General features: G+C 37.3%; 1 protein-coding gene across 2 annotated transcripts in view; it reads left to right on the top strand.

Annotated features, from left to right (window-relative positions):
* The first annotated feature begins 1,860 nt into the window (after positions 1 to 1,860).
* The window catches only part of ADGRF5 (adhesion G protein-coupled receptor F5), a 58,739-nt gene continuing 51,023 nt past the window's right edge, over positions 1,861 to 9,576 (top strand). Inside the window, exon 1 of one of the 2 annotated variants that reach the window (XM_026707712.2) lies at positions 1,861 to 1,986. The gene's annotated coding sequence lies outside the window, so the exon portion shown is untranslated. Of the gene's footprint in view, positions 1,996 to 9,576 lie in introns of both variants that reach the window. The other variant, XM_026707713.2, reaches the window with a different exon arrangement.

Raw genomic sequence — 9,576 nt, 5'->3', positions numbered from 1 at the left:
TTAATTAAAAGGTGAATAATTTGTTCTCTGTGAAATGAAATGTGGCTTATCATTGCAATAAGAGTGCAATCACCTGTGTGTCAATTGAGATTACTTCCATGGAATACAAGTTGTTGTCGGGGGAACATAGAAGGAGGAAGGAGTATTATGTATCTTTGCCACCTTGAGTTATTTATAAAAAATAATTAAGGCAAGATAAAAAAATACATAAATTAATAGGCTATTCCCTTCTAGAGACTGATGAGCAGTACTCTTGCAGAGCCTGCAAAGAGTGATAGGCACAGTTGTTGTACACAAGCCTGTCTATTTTTTTCACAGAAAAACAATGATCACTAACATTACAAATCTATTATAAAGATACTGGTCATTCTTCCTGTACTTCAGTCCCAACCTAGCATTTGTCTTGTTAGAATGACCCTGACTGGAAACTTTATCAACCAAAGCCAGATGTAAAAATTAAGCATTTGTCATATGTTTTGACTTATGTTTTACTTTTAGTTATATTAATCATAAAGAAGGCAGGTACTAAATGACCAATTTCATCCTTGTGTTACGATATATTTAGAGTAACCATACTTCCTTAGAAAAAATAAAGGACAAACCTGAAGAAAGAGAAAATCTGAAAGAGATTCATATGAAAAGAAATCTCAAATGTTTAGGTTTATAACTTTGCTTTACAAAGCAAAATTCAAGAAAAAAAACCAAGAAAATCTTTACAAAAATGTATATTTAAATAAAAACATCTAAATCAAGCTTTGTATATTAATATATTTTTAAAAGATAATTCAATCTTTTTTCATGAATGTGAAAGATTGTGATTGAATGATACCATTTATATGATACAAGTTAAATGACTAAAAGAAAAAATGAAAAATGTAAAGAATAAATAAATCTAAAGGACAGCTTTCTGAAAAAAAGGACTATCTTTTAAAATAAAGGAGGTGTAGTCATTGTGGACCAGTGTTTCTCAAATATGGCAACTTGAAAAGGTGTGAACTTCAATTCCCAAAATTCTCAAGCCAGAAGCTGTCTGGAAAATGCAAGTTGTCAAGGTTAGGAAACACTGCTGTAGACATAGTACAGCGTCTGTATTTCTATTGTTTGAGAGCTTAGGAGAAGGTGGGCTGTATGTAACATTCTGATAAATTATATATATATTTCTTCCTGCAGCAATTGAGCACCAGGATCTGGATAAAGCAAATGCGCCGTAATCAATAGAATACAATATAATATGTGCTGTATAAAATCTAAAGTGCAAAGTTCTGTGTGTTCAATTCCTGGTAGAGGGCTTCAACCCTATTGAATAACATTTGACCTCCTCCTTTAAGTCCCAATAAAGATTATTCCTGATAAAAAAAAAACACCACACAGATTATAAATCTGTTTCTAGGAAGGATGTTGGTAGAAGAAATATGTTTAATTTTAACATTATTGTTGTCAGGGACATTGACAATCCAGGCATTATCAGTGTATTGATGATTTCCAATTAACATCTATAATCTCCTTTTAATGTGACTTTCAGCAGAGATGAAATGCCTAAACAAAAATCAAAAGCAGAGCAATTAATTTTATATCCTCTGCTAGTTTATGGCTTCTATTCTATTTCTGAAGTAAGAACAATAGAAAAGGGATAATTGTCTTTACCTCATTTATACATTTTAGAGGCAATGCCAGTGGGTAGGATCCATTATCACTTCAGATGAACTGAAATATTTTGATCTACTGCTGGGAAGGGCAGATTCTTGCTGGTGGAAATGGCATCAGGAAACTAAGTGTTCTTGCTTTAGGGACAGTGACATTCAGTTTCTTCCATTGTTTAGATTTGTTGTCTAAGCAGCAACGCCCCTTTCAGTTTCACGAACAGGGTATATTTGATGTAACTTCCTTTGAATCTGCAGCAAAACAAGGATCACAGCAGTGAACAGGAGAAGGAATATACAACCACCCCAGCATTGTTTAGAAGAATTATCCAGGACAAGCTGGCAGGTAAGAAATGTAAGTCTAGAATTTGTGTATATACTTAATTTGTGAAGAAGTGAAATTTAAAATGGACTGTTCTTGCTGTACCCTTGCTCAGGTTAATACAGACAAGAATGTGACAAGTCTGAGCAGAAAATAAAGAATGGATTAGGGATTTGTGGGAGGTTTAGAGGTTTAGAGCGAAGACATTTAGAGTCTTCACTCAGGAAATCAAGTTTGCAGGTAGCTAAGTGGCTGACATTTGAGGACAAATCAGTAGAGCACATCTCTTCAAAGGCATCCAAAAATCAAAGTTACATGGAAATCAGTCATCTGATATAGATACTTAAAAAAAAAAGAGCTAGATTAGGAACAGAGTAATATTTTTGAGCCTTTCTTTGAATCTGAAACTTGATTGCAACTTTTGTTTTTTGTTTTAAAAAGGGGAGTCTGTGTGCGCATGTGTTTTAAAACTCCAAAATATTTGCAAGTTTTACTTTACTTGGTAATGCCTTTGAAATTATTGCTTTGATTGCATTGATCTCTAAAAATATTCTTATCTTGTAGAATGTTCTTCCAGAATGTTGCAATCTAATTTACTCATAGGTAATATTGGAATTTCCTCCCAATTAGTAGTGCAGTTTTATGTAATTTTACTCAGATTACAGATTGACAGAGTTGGAAGGGACCTTGTAATATAAGCTTCTTTGGTTTTAATGGGTTAACTATGCTTCAAAATGCAGCTGGAGTAATGCGTACAACTGTAGATGAAATAACTAAAATTTAAATGGTGACTTTAAAAAAGTTCATCCTAAGCATCAAAGATTTAGATATTGTTAGAGAAATCCAGATGCTTTGCACTGAGTATGTTGATTGACAGGCAGATAGATAAATGGACAGCATGATTCTTCTTGTCTCTGTGAGTCAAAGATAGACTTTTGTTGATGTTCAATGATCATTGTTTCTAATCATATTTTGATGGCCATAGTTGCCCTTCCTCCATCCCTGTAAAATAATTCATTTGCACAGGCCTGGATTCTATATGAAAATTATTTGTGTTTTAATTGCAGAAAAAAAAATGAAAACAATGACTGGGACGGGAAACTCAGTTATTACTTTCATAGTTTACTGACCATCCATTCAGTTGCATAATTGTTTAACAACTGGGTAAAGATATATGACTATTTGGATTAAAAGGTTAACATTGTGTGAGACACTGGGAAGTTAGCCAGGTAAAACCAGAGGAATTGTGACTTATCACAAAAATTTCCTATTTCCTTTTGAGAAGCATGCCTTTCATTTTAGATGCGTAAAGCCTAAATGTAATAGCTTTGCAGCTCTCAGTCTGCTTCCTGAGGATTTGAGGTAAATAGCTTTTTACTATTTTGGATACTAAACTGAAGGTGCTTCTCAGTACAAGATGTGAAAAATCATGGAAATAGGAATAAATATAAGACTCTGAGGTGGTAACTTTTGACAATACCAGGGACAGAACAGTATTAAGCATATCTCTGAATTAGCTTTCTCCTTCCAGAATGTCAAATCAGAAGCCTATGTGAAGGCTACAAGACCAATCACATTCTCCTATTCCTGAACTAATGGAAAGCCGAAGTTTACTAATTTCAGTACTGGGGTTCGTAGTTAAAAAAAATCATGAATTTATTTGTGTTTGAAAGCCACTTTAAGTAAAGTCCTAGATTCTGTAAACACTTACGGAAGAACAAGTATGTGACCAGACTCTTCCTCATTTCACCTCATTCATCTGAGACACAAGGAACCTTGGTGGCCCACTGGGAATCATGCAGCCTGTTGCAACTAATTTATCAGCTTCATACCTTTCCTGAACAGGGTGGCCTGGCTATAGTGGTTGTGCTCTGTCAATGTTTAGCATATCAGCCTTTTGGGCACCAGGGACTGGTTCCGTGGAAAGAGGTTTTTCTGTGGACTGGAGGAGGCATGGTTTAATGTGCTTCCTGCATCATATGGACGGGACTTCGCTTGTTTGCATGGCCTAGTTACTGGCATGCTCCTGTTGTATATATTTCTGCAAGGACTTTATCGTCTGTTCCTGAAGATGATATAGAGGCTGGACTGATGTTTGAAGGATCCTTTAGATGGTTTTGGACTTTCATACTTAAGTAACATTTTTTCTGCTCTAATATTAAGGTCTACGATGTGGGCAGGAAACTCACCTCAAGGCCTCATAACTGAGCAAAACTCATTATCTGGAAAGGGGAACAAAGCTTTCTCTTTTGAAATACAATGGTTTGAGAATGCCCTTCCTCTTAGCACCAGACTGGCCCCACACCGTTGTTCAACAGTCCCAGATGAATACTTGGTTTTCTGTTTGAGCATTTGTTGAATGTCTCTTGGGAAAATATTTGTGTTTGTGTTGTACTAACTGTTTTACTCCTGGACAGTTTTCCACCCAATCTTTATTGTGTTTGTAAGTACACAAATCTCACCCCATCTCCAAAAGCTCCCATGCTTTGATTACAATGGTTTTCCTTTTTTGCAACATTTTCTGGTTCATAATGCAGTTTCCAACAGACAACAGATCAGGACATAGTCAAAAATCAGTTTGCTCCTAACTTATCTAAGATGATGCAAGAGGGTAGGGGGTCTATGGGGCGATGCTCTGTTTTCTATAAAGGCTAAACATTTGCATGGTCAGCTTCTCTGTGCATGGCTCCCATCTGTTCCTGCATGGACAAAGGCAGTCTACCCAAAATGAAGTAGAAAGCCATTGCTTCCTGACTTGCTCCAATTCTCCATGTGGATTTGCCACCCTGCTTTTTTTCCTTGTTGTAACTGAAAACAAAAGTAGGATAATTGAAAAGGTTGAATATTATTCTCTGAGAGAGCACATTTTATATCAAAATATTTCCCAGTCCCAAAGAAATCCAAACAGCTCTTCTGTATCTTGTGTCTTGCCCTTTTATTGCTTGATCCTCACCTTTCTTTATCTGACTAACTGCATTTGGAGCAGATGCCATTGAAGAGGAAACTATATCCGTCATCCACTTCCTCACAATTGCATCTTCTCATATCACTATGATTTCTTAAGTTAAGTCATCACTGTTTTGTAAATGAACTAAACCCACCTATTCAATATTCCTATAGCACTCTTGAGATTGTTGTTGTAAGCCACTTAGAGTTATGATCTAAGGTGGGAAGCCATACAAAACTATAAAGAAACAAGCAAACAAACAAAAGTGGTCTCCAAACTTTGCCTAGAGGTGGAGCTCATCAATCAGGAGGCTGTGAGTTCCATCCTATGTAGAGGCTAATATTTGGAATAGACCTGTGATGGCGAACCTATGGCATGCGTGCCACAGGTGGCATGCAGAGTCATTTGTGCAGGCATGTGAGCCCCAGCCAAACTTACCTGCACTGCGCATGCACGTGCCTCCCAGCTGGTTTTTGGCCTCCCAGAGGTTCAAGGGAAGCCTCTGCAGCCTTTGGATGCCAAAAAAACAGGCCCGTTTCATCACTTCCAGTATTGGAGGCCAAAAAATGGGCCCGTTTCATCACTTCTGGTATTTGGAGGCCTCAAACGGGCCAAAAATCAGCTGGGAGGCGTGCGCATGCGCAGTGCAGGTAAGGAGGCGGCAGTGTGTGTGTGTGTGTTTCATGGGGGGGCAGGACATATTGCATTGTGGGGGCTGGCACACACGCGCTTTTGGCACACCACAACGAAAAGGTTCGCCATCACTAGAATAGATTCTCCTGCTTGAGAAGGGGGTTGGACTAGATGACTTCCAGGGTCCCTTCCAATTTTGTTATTCTAGAAGCCCGTTGGGAATATGCTACGTATCATTTTCCTCTTGAAGATGGAAATGAAAAGAGGAGCAGACGTCAACTGCATTTTAGTTTAAAGCTCTGGGTGGCTTTTTCTAGGAGTCTATCTTAACAAGCATGGGAATAAGATAGGATGCTTAGGCATCCAACATGGCTACAAGGAAACTTTCTGTTTTAAGTTCTTAAGCACCACTTCCTTCCAGGAAGAAGACAAACTATGAAAAACATCCTTCTGAGGCTTATCCAGACAAAACTACTTATTAATTCTCTGTGACTTGTAAGCCATAGCGCAGCAGTAAAGCCATGAAGTGACTTGTCTGATCCCTGAGCATAAACAACTTTGAAGGGCAGAAATTTATATCAATTTAAGAGATTAAAGAAGCAATTAAGGAACAGATTAAAGAAGAAAATTATAATTGATAGGGTGACTGGCACAGATAGGCTAAAAAATACATAGAAAAGAAACTAGCAGTAACACGATTGAAGATGAAAGAAATTAAAACCACAAAAATAATACCAAATATATGGGAGGAGGAATCTATAATAATACAAAAAGGGAATGGCCTGAAGAAACCTCAAACCTATAAACCAATTTCTTTTTGAGTATTGATTACAAGATGTGCACCGTTGTATTAGCTGAATGTATGAGGAAATACATTCCCCAAGTTATACACAGGGATCCAGTTGTTTATAAAAAGGAAAACAGGGCCTTTTTCATAAATGCACTAGAATTTATCAACATTTTGGGAGAGAAAAAAAAACTGCAGTACTATTTCTGCAGAAAAAAACTTTTGACAATTTGGAATGACTTCTTTTTTTTTAATTGGAGGTTATATATATCCCGGGAAAGAATTCAAAACTTGGAAAGAGAGTACATGCCAACAATAAACCACAAAGATTACAGTGAACAAGAACCTCTATGAAAACTTTTCAATTAGCAGAGTCATAAGGCTAAAGTGTCCACTTGTATTTGGATTTGTAATTGTTCTGGGAGTGTTGGTGAGCACAATCTGGAAAGATAAATATGCAATTTGGATCAAAATTCAAGGACAGGAATAAAGGATGAAATGTTATACAGATGATGTGGTATTAACAATTGTAAAACCACAAAGCTCTATACAATAAAATTACTCAAATAGTTTGTTTGCTTTTCCAGATGAAAAGTCAATGAAAAAAAAAAAAGCCCACAACAAAATAATAAAGCATCTAACTTCCAAAGCGGGGAAAATGTGAAAAAAGTGACCAGCTGTGGGAGAACAAAAAATAATAATAACGGTGAAATGTGTAGAACGTTACATGATTTAAAAAATTGAAAGATTAGCAAAGAACAATTAATATATTTACATGGAATTTGGGGTGGGGGGGTGGGGGGGAGGACCAGGAGTAAATTTCAAAATTTTGCAAGACTTAAAAGAGAGATGGTATAGCTTTTCCCAATCTCAGATTATACAATACAGTAAACTGTCTATAATTAGTAACCGAATGAATAAATATTCCTAAAAACAGAATATCAACTATAAAAGGAGCAGGTTTTGATGATGTATGCATGTATGTATATACATATGTATGTATGTAAAAGAAAGTCTGTTAAAATTTGGAATTCCTTTAAGGTTAGGATAGATATTACCATTTCCCCATTAGCATCACCATCAAATCCTTCTTATTTCAAAGACAATAAGAAGTATTTGGTAACATATGGCAATATGACCCATCTTCTAATTTATCTTATATTACTCCACAAACTTTCTGTCCAATATTTATGTTTATAATTTCAACATATCTTTCTTTCAATGGTGGAATTCAAATTTTGCTACTACCAGTTCTGTGGGTGTGGCTTGGTGAGCGTGACAGTGGAAGGTTACTGCAAAATCCCCATTCCCTCAGCCCACTAACCTGCTTTCCAGCTCCGTTCTCCTGTGCAGGGCAACTAAAGAAGACTCAGCCGATCAGGTGGGACTCAGGAGGCAGAGAATAGATGGGGGCAGGGCCGGTTAGAGGTGGTATTTGCCAGTTCTCTGAACTACTCAAAATTTCTGCTATTGGTTCTCCAGAACTGGTCAGAACCTACTGAATATCACCTCTGCTTTCTTTTTTCTCTTTTTTCTTTTTTTATGTGAATACTATTTTAAAAGAAAGAAAGAAACTGGAATAGCCAAATAACGTAATCTCAGTCTCAGGCAGAAATGTACATGTCGCTCTTGACTTACAACCATTAATTTAGTAATATTCCAAGTTATACCAGTGCTGGAAAAAAAGTGACACAATCATGCATTTTTCATACTTACGACCATTGCAGGATTCCCATGGTCATGTGATCAAAATTCAGACACTTGGCAACTGACGTGTATTTATGACGTTGCAGTGTCCTGAGGTCATGTGATCACTTTTGGTGACCCTCTGCAAGCAAAGTCAATGGGGAAACCAGATTCACTTCATAATTGTGTTATTAACTTCACAACTGCAATGATTCACTTAACGACTGTGGCAAGAAAAGTTGTAAAATGGGGGGGAACTCACTTAACAACTGTTGCTTAGCAACAGAAATTTTGGGCATAATTGTGGTCGTAGGTTGAGGACTACCTGTAATTTGAATAAGTGTCTCTGCCTTGTTCAGTAATCTGATCGTAGAAGTATTATTAGCATTCATAATTCTGGCATACTAGTCTGATCTATCTTGAAGAGCTTATATCAATCATGCAAGTTTGAATGTGCTTTCCCCTTCAGCATCAAGGCAGAACCTCCATAGCTTCATTTAGTAGGCCAAGGGTGGATATATAAAGCTAGGTATCATCAGTGTACTCACCCATTCTCTCACTCAGCAGCTTTACCCGGATGTTAAACCAGAGAGGGAAAAAATAACAAACTGTAAGGCGCTCTACAAAGTAAAGGCCCTCCTCTCCCAGCCAATCAACCATGCCTGGAAGCGCCCCAGCTGAAGGAAGAGGACCAGCACAATAAAGTATCACCCACATCCTATTGGGTGATACACACCCAAACTCACATTGCTGCTAGGTCAGGAAAGCAGATAATAGCAGACAAAGAAAAAAAATGCAATCAACAAAGTCTCTTGGAAAGAAAACTTTCCTGAGTGGTTTTGCTTTCCAAAGAAGCACATTGAAAAGTAGTCAAATTCAGAGAGCCATGTCAGATTTGTCAGCCAGGCCAAGGTCAGAGATTCAAAGAATGACACACCGGAGCAGGAAATCAGACAGTTGTTTCCAATGGAGAAATGTGCTGGTGTTGTGTCTGAAATTAAGCTGCAAGCCAGCCCTCTTTGATTAAGAAAATTACTCCCTTGCTTGGCAAGGAACCTCATTGAGCTTCTTTGCTCGGCTGTCTCCTCTACTTGCCAACTCTGCAAGTTTGGAGACCATACTTCATCAACTGACTGCTCCTGATGGTGCTCAGATATGTTTTATTGTGTTTATTTTGTTTTATTTGGTTTGTCAATTGCTTACAAGATAATAAATAGGTATAAGTAAAAATATAGTTATGAATACATGGATACATATAAGAAAAATAAAAGAAACAATAGGACAGGGATGGTAGGCACGTTGGTACTTTTATGCACACTCCCTACAGACCTCTTAGGAAAGGGGTGAGGTCAATAGTAGACAGTCTAAGGTTAAAGTTTTTGGGGTTTGGGGAAGAAACCACAGAGTCAGGTAGAGTATTCCAGACATTGACCACTCTGTTGCTGAAGTCGTATTTCCTGCAATCAAGTTTGGTGAGGTTAACCTTGAGTTTGTATCTATTGTGTGCTCTTGTGTTGTTATGGTTGAAGCTGAAGTATTCATTGACAGGTAGGACATTGCA

Source organism: Pseudonaja textilis, chromosome 1 (assembly GCF_049901715.1).
Source record: "Pseudonaja textilis isolate UNSWEBS1 chromosome 1, rPseTex1.2, whole genome shotgun sequence".
Classification (NCBI taxonomy): domain Eukaryota; kingdom Metazoa; phylum Chordata; class Lepidosauria; order Squamata; family Elapidae; genus Pseudonaja; species Pseudonaja textilis.
Note: the sequence above shows the minus strand (reverse complement) of the source record. Positions and strands in the feature narration are given on the sequence as shown.